The sequence below is a fragment of the Mustelus asterias genome, chromosome 4 (assembly GCF_964213995.1).
Source record: "Mustelus asterias chromosome 4, sMusAst1.hap1.1, whole genome shotgun sequence".
In the NCBI taxonomy this organism is placed as follows: domain Eukaryota; kingdom Metazoa; phylum Chordata; class Chondrichthyes; order Carcharhiniformes; family Triakidae; genus Mustelus; species Mustelus asterias.
In genome coordinates this window covers 121331651-121347915 of record NC_135804.1, presented here as the reverse complement: position 1 = coordinate 121347915, position 16265 = coordinate 121331651, and the positions used below count along the sequence as shown (strand labels likewise).

At 42.0% G+C, this 16265-nt stretch overlaps 1 protein-coding gene across 5 annotated transcripts in view; it reads right to left on the bottom strand.

Annotated features, from left to right (window-relative positions):
* diaph2 (diaphanous-related formin 2) overlaps positions 1–16265 on the bottom strand; it is an 852337-nt gene that overhangs the window by 198882 nt on the left and 637190 nt on the right. The gene's annotated exons all lie outside the window — the stretch shown is intronic.

The window sequence follows — 16265 nt, the reverse complement described above, 5'->3', positions numbered from 1 at the left end:
ACCAAGCCTGCACCGACCATGCTGCCCAACTTAACTAAAACCCCCTATGCTTCCGGGCACCATATCCCTCTATTCCCAGCTCATTCACGTACTTGTCAAGACGCCCCTTAAAAGTCACTACTTTATCCGCTTCCACTACCTCCCCCGGCAACGAGTTCCAGGCACCCACCACTCTCTGTGTAAAAGGTCTGCCTCGTACATCTCTTCTAAAACTTGCCCCTCGCACCTTAAGCCTATGCCCCATAATAATTGACTCTTCCACCCTGGGAAAAAGTTTCTGACTATCCACTCTGTCCATGCCTCTCATAATCTTGTAGAATTCTATCAGGTCTCCCCTCAACCTCCGTTGCTCCAGTGAGAACAAACCAAGTTTCTCCAACCTCTCCTCATAGCTAATGCCCTCCATACCAGGCAACATCCTGGTAAATCTTTGCTGTACCCTCTCCAAAGCCTCCACATCCTTCTGGTAGTGTGGTGACCAGAATTGAACACTATATTCCAAGTGCGGCCGAAGGTTCTATAAAGCTGCAACATGACTTGCCAATTTTTAAACTCAATACCCCGGCCGATGAAGACAAGCATGCCATATGCCTTCTTGACTACCTTCTCCACCTGCATTGCCACTTTCAGTGACCTGTGTACCTGTACACCCAGATCCCTTTGCCTATCAATACTCCTAAGGGTTCTGCCATTTACTGTATATTTCCTATCTGTATTAGACTTTCCAAAATGCATTGCCTCACATTTGTCCGGATTAAACTCCATCTGCCTTCTCTCCGCCCAAGTCTCCAACTGATCTATATCCTGCTGTATCCTCTGATGGCCCTCATCGCTATCCGCAAATCCACCAATCTTTGTGTCATCCGCAAACTTACTAATCAATCCAGTTACATTTTCCTCCAAATCATTTATATATATTACAAACAGCAAAGGTCCCAGCACTGATATCTGAGGAACACCACTTGTCACAGCCCTTCATTCAGAAACGCACCCTTCCACTGCTACCCTCTGTCTTCTTTGACCGAGCCAGTTTTGTATCCAACTTGCCAGCTCACCTCTGATCCCATGCGACTTCACCTTCTGCACCAGTCTGCCATGAGGGACCTTGTCAAAGGCCTTACTGAAGTCCATGTAGACAACATCCACTGCCCTACCTTCATCAATCATCTTCGATCACTTCCTCGAAAAACTTGATCAAGTTCGTGAGACACGACCTCCCCTTCACAAAACCATGTTGCCTCTCACTAATACGTCCACTTATTTCCAAGTGGGAATAAATCCTGTCTCGAAGAATCCTTTCCAATAATTTCCATACCACTGATGTAAGGCTCACCGGCCTGTAATTAGTGGGAGAGCACTTCATAAACAGTGATCATATCTCCTTTAGATTCAAGATTTTTATGGAAAGGGACACGGATGAGCCAGAAATCAAAATTCTAAACTGGGAGAAGGCTGATTTTAATAAGATTAGATAGGATTTGGCCAGAATGGACTGAGCAGAAGCTTTTTGGTAAATCTGTGATGGAATAGTGGGGCTTATTCGAGAAGGAAACGGGGAGACTACAGGACCAACATGTCCCAATAAAGAAAAAAGGTGGCACCAACAAATCCAGTGAACCCTGGTTATCGAGGGATATGGATAAAGAAAAAAAGGGAAATTTATGATAGACATTCAGGGCTCCAAACAACAGCAGCAGCCCCAGAGGAGTACAGAATTTGAAAGAGGGAATTTAAAAAGAAAATTAGGAGAACAAAAACGGGACATGAAAAGATACTGGCAGCTAGAATAAAGGAAAATTCTAAGTTGTTTTATAAGTACATTAAGGGCAAAAGGATAACTAGGGAAATAGTAGTGCCCATTAAGGACTGTAGTGGTAACGTGGATGTGGAACTGGAGGACTTAGGTATGGTTCTAAATGAACACTTTTGCTGAAATTCTACTGCCCCCACGGGTGAGGGGGTGGACAATTGGAAGGTCCTTGACCTCGGACTGGATTTTTCGGTCTTGGGTTGAGTGAGACCGTAAAATCCTGCCCTTTATGTCAGTGTTCACTCGTGAGAGGGACGATGTGAGCATAGAAATCAGGGAGATAGACAGTGATACAATTAAAGAAATTTACATAGACAAAGAGGAGGTTGAGAGTGGTTTGGCTGGCTTAAAATCGATAAATCTGCAGAGCTGGATGAATTGTATCCCAGGCTGTTGAGTGAGGCAATGGAGGACATGACAGTGATGCTGGCAATCATTTTCAATTCCTCTCTGGCCACAGGAGAGGTGAACACAGTAAGAAGTCTCACAACACCAGGTTAAAGTCCAACAGGTTTATTTGGTAGCAAATACCATAAGCTTTCGGAGCACTGCTCCTTCGTCAGATGGAGTGGAAATATGCTCTCAAACAGTGCAAACAGACAAAATCAAGTTGCAGAACACTGATTAGAATGCGAATCCTACAGCCAGCCAGGTCTTAAAGGTACAGACAATGTGGGTGGAGGGAACATGAAACACAGGTTAAAGAGATGTTTATTGTCTCCAGACAGAACAGCTAGTGAGATTCTGCAAACCCAGGAGGCAAGCTGTGGGGGTTACCACACACACCCACACATCTCCACACACACACAGGAGAGGTGCCAGGAGACTGGAGGATTGCCAATGCGGTACTATTATTCAAGAAGTGAGGAAGGGATAAACCAGGAAACTACAGGCTAGTCATTCTAACCCAAGTGGTGGGGCAAACTACTCGAAGCAATTCTGAGAAACAGAATTAATCTGCATTTGAAGTAGTAGAGATTAATCAAGAACAGTCAAAATGGATTTGTGAAGGGATGGAGGTGTCATGTCTGACCAATTTAATTGAATTTTTTGAAAAGGTGACCAGGTATCTAGATGAGGGAAATGCATTTGACGTTGGGCCCGATTTTACCAAAGCTTCACGCCCATTTTCGGGCACAAAATCGCAGTAAAGTTGGGCGTCGGGCCTATACCGCGATCTGCACCCGATTCCGAGCAGATCGCGGCTTTACCGACACCCGATTCGGGTGTGGGTCCGGCCCGAATCTCTCCCACTCTCTTGCCCCTGCAGGGAAGAGTAATCTGTGGCTGGTAGTGTACCAGTGATGGTGTATCCCTTTACAGGCCCAGCTTGGTCCTTCTCCAGTGTCTCCTCTTGGACTTGTACTGATCTTGTAGCCGGTTTTCATGCGGATCCACTGTGGAATTAGCCGTTTCTGCTTCATCTTCTTAGCAAGGAATTGCTTCATCCTGAAGGTTTTGTGGGATGGCATGGCCACACGTCCACTCCGGCAGGAGTGATTCGTTCCTCCGGTGGGGAGGAGGGATCGCCCGCAGAGTGGCGACGGACCCCCCTACCCCCTCCCTCCCCACCGATCCGTCGCAGACTGGCAGCGGACCCCCCCCCCCCGACCAGAGGATGATCTGGGTCCCACCCCCCACAGAGGATGATCGTCAGAGAGCCACTCTGTTCACTTTCTGCTTTTTTTTTCTTTCGTGCCCAGGCGTGCTCTGTCAGATTTTTTTTGAACTGCGCATGTGCAGTTCAGAGCTCCGATCGGTCCGCCAGCGCTAAGCCCCACCCACAGCATGAATCGGACCGGAACCGACAAAATGCGTATGGGCGCGCTGGAAAGAAGATTCCAGACGCGGATCTATTTGACGCCCGGATTCGGCACTGAGACTCAAAATGGTAAAATCTGGCCCGTAGTCTTGTTGGACTTCAGCAAGGATCCCAAAGCTGATCTCTGCAGGGCCCCACTGGACACAGTCCTCCAGTTCAATAAACACCCTAAGGCTATCACCCTCTGCACATGGGAGACTGATAGCGAAGGTAAGAGCCCATAGGATCCAAGGAAATTTGGCAAATTGGATTCAGAATTGGTTGAGTGGCAGGAAGCAGAGGGTGATAGCCTTAGGGTGTTTATTGGACTGGGGGACTGTGTCCAGTGGGCTCCTGCGGAGATCAGCTTTGGACCCTTGCTGTAGACTTGAAGGTAGAAGGGTTGATCAGTAAGTACATGATGAGACAAAAATTGATAAGGTGGTAAATAGTGAAAGGATAGCCTTAGATTACAGGAGGATATAGACGGGCTGGTCAGTGGCAAATAGAATTCAATTTGGATAAGTGTGAAGTGATACACTTAGACAGGACAAACGAGACAAATAAATACATGATGAAACCCAGGACACTCGAAAGCACCAAGGATCAGAGGGACCTTGCTATGCGTGTACACTGGTCCCTTAAGACAGCTGGATAAAGTGTTTAAGAAGGCATGTGGTATACTTGCCTTTATTAGCCGAGGCATAAAGTTTAAGAACAGGGTGGTTATGCTGGAACTATATAAAACATTGGCCAGTCCAACGCGCAAGTGTTGTGTGCAGTTCTGGAATTCATATCCAGGGATGTGATTGCATTGGAAAGGATGCAGAGGACATTTACCAGGATGTTGCCTGGGTTGGAGAGTTTTACTTATGGAGAGAGATTGGATAGACAGGAGTTGTTTTCTTTGGAGCAGAGGAGATTGAGGCGTGGGAGGGTAGAATCAGTGATCGGGGGCATCGATTTAAGATAAGGGGCAGGAGATTTAGAGGGATGTGAGGAATTTGTTTTTTGCCTAGAGGGTGGTGGGAGCCTAGGACTCACTGCCTGAAAGAGTGGTGGAGGCAGAGACCCTCACAACATTTAATTAGTATTTAGATGTACACTTGCGATGCCAAGGCATAGGTGGTAATGGGCCAAGTGCTGGAAAATAGGATTAGAGTGGTTTGTCACTGACCAGCACATACTTGATGGGCCGAAGGGCACTTTTCTGTGCTGCAGACCTCTACAACTCTATTGCAGCTGCTGAACACAATGGCATCCTCTTGACTTGGTGTCAGACTTAAATTGTTATTTGGGATGGGGGTGCCTCAATGATTGCTAGTTTTTCATTGACTGCAAAATCTAGTCCAATATCGAGAACAGACCTGACATTTGTAAAACTTAATGTCACAGTTGTGCATCACACTATAGAGATACTGCTCTTCTACACATATTTCTAAGTAATAATGGAATTGTGGCAATTCAAGTCACGATTTTGCAAAATAATTTTGCCTCAACTCCAGTGCATACATGATCAAGCAAGAGGAGAGGTTGAGGGAGTTAGGAATGTTCTCTCTGGAGCGGAGGAGGCTGAGGGGAGACTTAATAGAGGTTTATAAAATGATGAAGGGGATAGCTAGAGTGAACGTTCAAAGACTATTTCCTCGGGTGGAGGGCGGCACGGTAGCACAGTGGTTAGCACTGCTGCTTCACAGCTCCAGGGTCCCGGGTTCAATTCCCGGCTCGGGTCACTGTCTGTGGGGAGTTTGCACATTCTCCTCGTGTCTGCGTGGGTTTCCTCCGGGTGCTCCGGTTTCCTCCCACAGTCCAAAGATGTGCGGGTTACGTTGATTGGCCATGCTAAAATTGCCCCTTAGTGTCCTGGGATGCGTAGGTTAGAGGGATTAGCGGGTAAAATATGTGGGGGTAGGGCCTGGGTGGGATTGTGGTCGGTGCAGACTCGATGGGCCGAATGGCCTCCTTCTGCACTGTAGGGTTTCTTCTTCTTCTTCTAAAATTACAAGGGGGCATAACTATAGGGTTCGTGGTGGGAGATACAGGAAGGATATCAGAGGTAGGTTCTTTACGCAGAGAGTGGTTGGGGTGTGGAATGGACTGCCTGCAGTGATAGTGGAGTCAGACACTTTAGGAACATTTAAGCGGTTATTGGATAGGCACATGGAGCACACCAGGATGATAGGGAGTGGGATAGCTTGATCTTGGTTTCAGATAAAGCTCGGCACAACATCGTGGGTCGAAGGGCCTGTTCTGTGCTGTACTGTTCTATGTTCTCACTGAAAGTTGTGAAGCAACCCAACACATCTAAATTTCCTAATCACTTTATTACTGGGAATCAGAGTTGAGCACAGGTGAATATCCAAGGTGGAGCTGAAAATGCTTTTGAAGAAGTTTTAAGGAGGCTTTAGAAGGTGTAAAGGGAGGTCTCAAGGTACTTGTGTGAAGTGAAGAAGTTTCAGACAATACAAACAAAGAACAAATAAAATTACAGCACAGGAACAGGCCTTTTGGCCTTCCAAGCCTGCACCGACCATGCTGCCCGACTTAACTAAAACCCCCTACCCTTCCAGGGACCATATCCCTCTATTCCCATCCTATTCATGTATTTGTCAAGATGCCCCTTAAAAATCACTTAAAAGTATCCGCTTCCACTACCTCCCCCGGCAACGAGTTCCAGGAACCCACCACCCTCTGTGTAAAAAATTTGCCTTGTACATCTGCTTTAAACCTTGTCCCTCGCACCTTAAACCTGTGCCCCCTAATAATTGACTCTTCCACCCTGGGAAAAAGCTTCTGACTATCCACTCTGTCCATGCCTCTCATAATCTTGTCGATTTCTATCAGGTCGCCCCTCAACTTCCGTCGTTCCAGGGAGAACAAACCAAGTTTCTCCAACTTCTTCTCATAGCTAATGCCCTCCATACCAGGCAACATCCTGGTAAATCTTTTCTGTGCCCTTTCCAAAGCCTCTACATCCTTCTGGTAGTGTGGCGACCAGAATTGAACAATATATTCCAAGTGCGGCCGAAGGTTCTATAAAGCTGCAACATGACTTGCCAATTTTTAAACTCAATGCCCCGGCCGATGAAGGCAAGCATGCCGTATGCCTTCTTGACTACCCTTCTCCACCTGCATTGCCACTTTCAGTGACCTGTGTACCTGTACTTCTCGATCCCTTTGCCTATGAATACTCTTAAGGTTTCTCCCATTTACTGTATATTTCCTATCTGAATTTGACCTTCCAAAATCATTACCTCACATTTGTCCGAATCTCTCTGCCCAAGTCTCCAACCGATCTATATCCTGCTGTATCCTTTGATGGTCCTCATTGCTATCCGCAAATCCACCAACCTTTGTGTCGTCCGCAAACTTAGTAATGAAACCAGTTGCATTTTCCTCCAAATCATTTATATATATTACAAACAGCAAAGGTCCCAGCACTGATCCCTGAGGAACGCCACTTGTCACAGCCCTCCATTCAGTAGACAAGCTTTTCGATGGATACTGGAACAGTCTGGCAGGGAAGTTGGAGGGGTTGTTGGGGTTGGAGAGGGAGGAAGGAAGGAACAAGAGACGTACAGTAGGTAAGAGCTGTAAATGTAAAAATGAAGGGTACAGGTAGGATGGAGTAAGGCTGTAAAGGACATTATGGAAAAAAGGAAGTTGAAGCATATGCACTGAAATACGTTAAGCCAATAGAGATGAACAAGTATGTGAATGAGAGGCAGGTGGAACTTGAAATAGGAAGCAGAGCATTGACTGGGTTGAAATTGATACGTAATGCTGCCCAGGAGGGTTAGGGTTAGGGTTGGGATGGAGGTTAGCTGGAACAAATTGAGGTTGGAAATGACAACAGAAAATTGACAACAGAAAAGATGGGGCGAGAAGGGTGATGTGGGAGCAAAAGCCTGTAATATTTCATACAGGTGAAAATTCAGTTTTGAGTAGAGGATAGCAACATGAAAGAACAACTTCAGTTAGAAGGGTACCCAGAAAGCAGATATGGGATAAAGAGCAGATTCTAGTAGGAGACGCTGGAAATTACACAGTATTGCTTAAAACCTCAGCGAACTCAATAGGAGTTAAATTATTTTAGTTTAAACTAGATTGTTACCGCCATTAGGTACGCAAAAGATTGAAAGGACCAATAATTACGTTTTCATTTCTCTTCCCCAGTTTTACTAATTAACATTTAAAGTCCTAATTAGAATAACATTGGAAGGACCACAAAAATGCAATTATTATTTATAGATTAATATGCAATGTGCATATCAAGATTAACTTTGTGTATGTCAGCCAAAAGATCCCAAGAATAATGAGACTGGAAATTACAATCCTTTGAGAGTAATTAAGCAAGATTCTACTTCGATGAAAAAAACAAACATCAAAAGAACAATGGTGTCTAGGTATTATAAGTAAATCAAATATTTATAGACTGGGAACTTATCATGGCACATTGCATACAGCTTTTTTCTAAATTATGTGGGACAGAACTGAAAGTGATTCTAATGGAGCTCGTCAACTTCCTGTGCATTACAATTCAAAAAAAAAATTAAAATGATAAACTAATCTCAGGCTTTGTAAGCCGAAATCCACTACTGACTGGGGAAAACATATGACTTAAAATTTGAGCTCGGCCATTTAGGAGTGAAATAAGGAACCATTTTTTCCCACATACCAAGGTGATAGAAATCTGGAATTGCCTCCTCGAAAAGGTTCCAGATGCAGAGGCAATTGAAGTTTTCAAAACTGAAATTAATGGATTTTTGTTAGTTAAATATATCAAGGGAATATGGAATAAAGCTAAGTGGAGTTGATGTACAGGTAAGCCATGATCTAAATGAATGGCTGAAAAGGTGCAAAGGGTTTAATGTCTCAGGAACAGGAGTAAGTCAGTTAGCTGTCCTGGTGATTTGAGTTATGTGCAAAACAACATGCACTGAGAAAAGAAATCTGGATAAAATATCAACTGGAAATTGTGGGGTACAGAAATTCAGAAAGTGCAGTTTGTACGAATAATGTATATCTTTTCAGATATCATCAGCAGATAAAACCATGGGTTGTTGGATGGTGAACATACATACATCTATTAATCATATATAGCCTAACCCTCCAGTGGACAGCCAGGGCATTGGGATGTAACCTGTTTGTTATTGTTTTCCAACAGTCATGTCCCAACCTTCCCAATTACATTTCTGCATGTCAGTCAGCTTACTCAGTCTGAATACCCCTTAGTTTTGTTATTTATCTTCTAAAAAAAATAAAGTTCTTGTTTTCTTGGGTCCTACCTTAAACCATTTCATGATTAATTTCAAGAAGCAAAAAAAACAAGGAACAAATAGCCGCGGGCCGGGAATTTTCTACTACTTATTGCCGACCTGTGCAAGAGATAAAGGAAGAGAAAATATATTCTTAATGCACCATTATTAATATGTTTGCTAAATTGTACAGTCCTTAATACTCACGCATTTCTAAAAACAAAAAACAATCACATCGCAAAGCATTAAAAATTCTGTGTATGCAGCTGAACTTACAAGGTTTTTTTTTAACAAATCAAAACAAATAACCCTCAAAAGTGGTAGAGCAAAGTTGTTTTCTAAATTAAATATAAAATGTAAATACCTAAATTACTTAAAAATTGTATGCTATTGATAAGCATTCTCTGCTCTCTTTGCCATCCCATCAACAGAGAAACAACATTCACAGACTCTTCATGACATGTGTTGTAACGCATTTATGATAGAACAAGGCTTTTGCTGATAAATTATCATCTGCTTGAAGTAAAGCTCAATAATTCAATTTCTATTTTCTAAGCTATTTGGAAATAGTAAAAAAAACTCTCAAATTTTCACATAAGGGCACACATTTTTGACCTGAAACCCCTGCTGACACAAATTGCAGGTTGAGAAATCCTGCAAACTGCACATGCTTCAATATGACTGGAAGCCAATCTATCTGTTGTCAGGTTGAAACATTCATTCAAAAAGAGACAGGCTTTCATTTAAAATGAAAAGTTGATATGCGCTTAATAAATATTGGCATTGTTACTAAAGGGTTTTCATTGCAAATGTGGCTCAAAATTATAGCATAGGAAATTAGGTTTGTGGACAGTAAATGTGCTTAATATGCAAAACTTGTTCATTGATTAATGTACAAAAACATTAAGCTCAATGTAATCAGGTGCTAGGCCACTATAATTATATTCCTTTCCCCTCTCAATTCTTCAGTCCTTCAGTAAATTGGAATAAAAAAAGTAGGCAAAACTGCAATCGTACAATGGGTGCCTTCAAAATTGAGATGCATCAGGTATAGAACATGTACATTTCAACAAGGAGGAAAGGAGGCACATCCAATGTCAGAATTCACTGCCTGATTTAATGGTAGAGCAATTCAAATAAAGAAAATAGTACTGGAGACATGAATGGGCCTAAATCGTGTCAGATTCCCTGGACTTGATGACTTGCATCCTAGGGTTTTAAAAATGTTGGCTGTAGAGATAGTGGATGCATTGTTTTGACCTTCCAGACTTGCTTAAATTCTAGGATACCTCCTAAGGATTTGAAGATAACAAACATGGCCCCACTTTTTAAGAAAGAGTAATAAAGACAACAGGGAAATATAGGCCAGTTAACTTAACATGTCGGCAAAATGTTACAATCCATTATTAAGAACATGGTAATAGCCCACTGAGAAAATCATAAAATTATAAGCAAGTTAACGTGAATTTATGAAAGGGAAATCATCTTTGACAAATCTGAGGGTGTTTTGAAAATATAGCTAGTAAGATGGAGAATCAGTGGGTAAGGAAGATAACGGCTATTTGGCTTTTCACAAATCATTTAATAATGAGCCACAAAAGAGATTATTAGGCAAAATTAAGGCTCATGGGATGGGGATAATATATTGGCATGAATTGTGAATTAGAATCCCTTCAGTGCAGAAGGAGGCAATTAAGAATTGCTGTGAACAGAAAGAACCACACAAATGAATGGATCTCCCCTCACCCTCACACTCTGCCACGGAGTTCCCACTGGGGTCCGCCCCTTGCACTGCCCTGGCACAGTAAGAAGTCTCACAACACCAGGTTAAAGTCCAACAGGTTTATTTGGTAGCAAAAGCCACTCGCTTTCGGAGCGCTCGCTGCTCCTTTGTCAGGTGAGACGAAGAAGCAGCGAGCGCTCTGAAAGCTAGTGGCTTTTGCTACCAAATAAACCTGTTGGACTTTAACCTGGTGTTGTGAGACTTCTTACTATGTTTACCCCAGTCCAACGCTGGCATCTCCACATCATGACAGGTTAGCATTGCCATGTTTTTATGGTGCCAGGCAGTGCCAAGGGGCAGTGCCAGGGGCCATTGCCAAAGCACTGCTTGGCCATGACCCTCTCCCCCAGGGGCTATACTCACCTTTAAACCCCTAGGGGGATCTGCTGGACAGGTTCACATTGGGGGAAACCTTTTGTAAACTGTGCCGATATGACTTCATGTTTGAATATACGGCGGGTTCAATATCTGGCGGGGGGGTGTTTAATTATGTTTAAATATATTAAAATGTATGTAAATCAGGTTCTTGCCCACTGAATACATCACTGGCGAGATCCAGGACTTCTGGGTTTTCGCCGAATCTTGAACTCCCCACCATCATTCCCACAAACGTCGAGCTTGGGCTCACGATTGCCCCCCCCCCCATAGTAATTAAAAATTAGAATTACAGAGCTCACAATTAGGTAACCCTCTTGGGCAATCATGCTCCCATGGGAAACTGGCTTCAAGTTCTTGAAGTGCTCTTAAATCTGCAGTTAGGATTTTAGCAGCACAGTTCTTGAAGACTGTAAGCTGGCTTCTGGTAGCAGGTAGGATACTAATTGTCCCTTCCAACTGATACCAACCCCAGTCTTACAGTTTTAACAAATAAAACTTATTTTGAAAATAGAACTGGGGATGTCACAGAAGTGAATATGCAACAAGGTCACCTACTACAGAAATCAAGTTTGGAAAATTGCGAGAAAAATCAAAGCTGTTAACTTCAAGGGACAGAAAAATGTGAAAGGTAGGTGCAATGAAAATAGGCATGACAGGAAAAAAAAACAGGAATTAAGTGTTACACCTACACGGAGTGCATGTTATATACTTATACTTTATATGAGGCTTAAACTTCAATAAACATTGCCTTAGCTATTATAGATAACTATATAGATCATAAGCAGTCCATTTTGGAGAAACTGGACCACAGCAGGATTGGAGAACAAACCAAGTCAACTGATTAGAAATTCATGAAACCCAAAATAAATCCCAGAACGAAGTACTATTGCAAGACCATTTTAAAACCATCTGCTCTGGGGAAACAGAAATGCAATTAAAGTCAATTGTGCAGATGCCCTATAGTCAAGTGGCAACAAAAGAAAATTCCCTACAACAGGCATAAAGTTCAAGTTAGGAAAAGATAGCGTCTTATTATGGTTGTATTAGCTCCTAATATACCTTGTTAGGAATGAAGAAAAAGAATCTATTCCCTGAGCAATTTAATTAGATTCTTAGAAGGGCGAGGATGGTGAGTAGAATATTACAAGTCAGTATCAGTGCCAGGATAGCGAATGAAAGCTATGTCTGTGATTTGATAATCAAGGAATGTGATAGAGACATCAATCAAAGACAATGATAAAAATTGATTCAGCATTGAAGTTAATGGGGGAGGCTCGTCAGAATAAAAAAAAATAAACATTCACAAATTTAACAAGAAGATAGAAACAATGACCTTGTGTAAGTTACAGACTAAATCATTAGAGCTGGAATCTGTAAAGAATACAGAATCAGCTTGGATCACTGCATTTTTACCAACAAACTCAAAATAGGAACAAAGTTAGCGTTTTCACTGTGAAAAGGTTGGGATATTTAACTGTCCAGGAAATTTTAATTGATATAAAACATTAAAAAATAAAAAAAATGGACTGGCAAACCTTGGAAAGTACCTAAATGAGCAGGGAATAACAGAGGTAATTTTAGATTCAAGAGACACCAGTTGTACATGGACCAACCAACAAAATTGAACAAATAAAAATAGCTAACAAAATCAGAGAAAAGATTTGGGTGAGAAGACTCACTCACTGTAAAGCATGCAGCAAGCACAGAAAGAAAGGAGTAAAGCAGAAAGCAGCAAGGGTTTTGTAAATATTTTAAACATGTTTTCATGATATTAATTCTTTCCAGGCCACTCGGGAAGCTGCGAAATGCAAGAGCAACCACGGCAGAGGTTTTTAAGGAGAAAAGAGGGAATTGGATTCTTGAAAGAAAAAAAGATACTGGGGTGAATTAATCGGCTTTTCAAATTCAGATAAAGATAATACAAGCTGTTCAACAGATTAATATAGAAATATAAAGTGCTACTTACCAAACACATCACTGGATGATATGGGTGTTGGAAAAAGAACTAACCTAATCTTACATTTCACTTTACATGTGATATTTTAACACAGACAACACTTGTTAAAAACAAATACAGGACAAAATGTAGCAGTCGGTGCAAAAACTAAACAAACACTGACTGTGTATTTAAGAATTGTGTCCCAGTTCGGTTGAGTTACAAGGCAGAGTGACACAGGTTTGTTCTTACATGAATGGGGATTTGGGTGAACCATCGTAAGTGGCATCCTGTAGAGGTAAGAATAACATAAAATACAAAATCTGAAAGGCTGCTGCTATTCAAATGCCTAGTTTAAACTGATTGGTTAAAATTCAAAAACAACCTGTTGTCTTGGCAGCATTACTGCCTAAGCTTGTGATATAATGTTTCAGTCTGTGTACATTCTGAGTCTGAATTTGCACATTCTTCCCGTGTCTGCGTGGGTTTCCTCCGACAGCTCCGGTTTCCTCCCACAGTCCAAAGATGTGCGGGTTAGGTTAATTGGCCATGCTAAATTGCCCCTTAGTGTCCCGGGATACGTAGGTTAGAGGGATTAGTGGGTAAATATGTGGGGATATGGGGATAGGGCCTGGGTGGGATTGTGGTCGGTGCAGACTCTGGTATTCTTTGAAGTATCATCCTGTCTCCTACTCTCTGAGAAGCTAAGGAATCTTCACATCTTTAGAAGATTCAATGGACAGCTCAGGAAGAATCTTGCATTGTAATAACTCTGTGATAAATTCGAGAGAGAGACTTCACAGTTCTGAATGGCCTCTTTCTGCACTGTAGGGTTTCTATGATTCTATGTGTACTGCTTGCACCTGCTTCTCTTCAATACAGAAATAAAACTACCTTTTCTAACAGAACCATGAAATTTTCCAACTCTTTAGCATTTTACAGCTTTAAAAATAATTTTCCAAACACTAACTTCACAATAAAAGGAAAAAATAATCTGAAAGTGAGTCACCCAAGGCTGCTTTGAAACACCTCTAAAATCATTTTTGTATTGTTGCTCCATCTGAATTTTGAGCACATTCTTTAAAAAAATACTAATGTACTGGCCTCCCACATTCCACTCACTGTAAACCTGATGTCATTCAATCTTCTGCCGTTTACGTCCCAACTTCCACCAAGTCCCTTTAATCCATCATCCTTATGCTTGCTAACCTACATAGGCTCATTATTAAGTAATGCATCAATTTCAAAATTCTCATCCGTGTTTTCAAATGACTACCTACCTCTGTATATCGCCGAGATATTTGCACTCGTATAAAGCTGGTCTCTTGAGCATTTTTGATTTTAAATCGCTCAGCCACAGGTGTTTGTGTCTTCAGCATCCAAGTTCCTAATGTTACAAATATGTAATTGTGAAATGATAGTTTTAATGACAACTGTTTAAAGGTACAGTTTTGCTTTCAAACCTTTAAATTAATTTTAAAATATTTTCCAAATGGAGGACCTTTCTGTGCTTGTTCAGAACTGTGAAGTCTCTCTTTTGAATTTATCACAGAGTCATTACAATGCAAGATTCTTCCTGAGCTGTCCATTGAATCTTCTAAAGGTGTGAAGATTCCTTAGCTTCTCAGAGAGCAGGAGACAGGATGATACTTCAAAGAACACCAGAGTAATTTATTTGCCTGGTGGAACAATGGCTCATTGAAATTTATGTAGCAGCTATTTTGCTTTGGTTCTGATAAAGAGAGGCTGCAAAAGCCATTTATGTAGAACTCTCGGGAAGAATTTTGAGTGGTATCATCTCAATGGGTTCTTGGCCAATGGAGGGCAAAGCAGAAAATATTCAGAAATCACCTGCTTCCTGTCAAAAGTATCCAGGCAATTTGCAAGTGCTTTAACTGCAGAGCTAGAGAGGAACAAGAAACATTTTCTCTCTCACCAAGACCTGCTAAGTCCACCTATAACGACACCCATTGAGCATTCGACTACAAATGCCATTGCAGCAGCTGAACACAGACAGCTCTTCAATTTTAACCCTTCACTGCAGACAGCCAACACTTCAACTGCAAGCTACAGGCCTGTATCATCTTAAAGGGCTGAGAGGAATTTCACCTTAATCCCTATCTACATTTAATCTCTGTATGTATTCAGTTAGTAACTTTATTATTTTTCCTAATTAAGTTGCAGCAATATTTTTGTCACAAACATTTTTTTTTAAGACCAAAGTTTTGCTGCTGGCTATTGCTAAATTGAATGAATTGCAAATTAAAAGAGGCTACATATACAGACACACAAATTGTTAGCTCACGAACCACTTTGAGGAAACACTCTTTACATGTGATGTTAAGCTTTGGAATTGCCCTTGCGCTTTTTTTCTACCTCTCATCCCTCCTTTCAGAGGTTCCATCAAACCCAATTCTTTGATCAATATTTTCAACATCTGCCCGAATACCTCGACGTAGCTTGGTGTCAAATTTAGTTTTACACTGCTGCTTTGAAGTGCATCAGGACATTTTATTACAGTAAAGGTGCTATACAAGTACAAGCTCTTGTTATTGTTGTGCCTGTCAAAGTAGCAAGGAGATTGAGTGTAAGGAAAGTATAAATAATAACATAGTAAGATATAAATTGCTCTTCATGGCAAAAGCATTTAAATGGCATGAAAACAAGTTACCAGGCTAAATTTAATGTTTTTCAGTAGTAAATTTGGTGGTGGGGAGCCATTTATTTTGGTAGGGAATGTGCCAATTTTATGCTTCTGCCTTGATCAAATGTAAGGTGGGAAAACCCATTCACTGCCTTCCTGCCCCACTACCAACCAAGATTCTAAACCCACCACAATTGTATTCACCCAGCAGCAGTTGGGAGATTCACCACGCAGGATAGCTGAAAAGTAAATCCTGTCGGGCTTGTCTTCGGCCATCAGTGGTTAGTTGGGTCCATTTTTCAAAGGCACTCAGTGCCGAATCAAGGGACCCAGCATATGAAAGGGAGGATCCACTGGGTGCTAACTCCTGGCCCTTGCTGCTGACCTCCCTCTGCAGCTACCACCTTGTTGTCACTCTTGTCTGCCTGGGTCCATCGATGATCCTGGGCTTCGAATGGGTATCGTTATGGCAGCAGCCGGCAATCACCTCCTCTCTGATGGCACTGCCGAGCAGTGAAAAGCTGCTGGCCAAGAGCTATAAGAGAGTAGGATTTCTATCCCCAGGGTCCTTGATCAAGGGCAAGGTCTGTCATTGCCCAGTACAGTGCCTGATTGGCAGTTGACAAGCTTCTTGTTGCTTCTATTAAATATCACC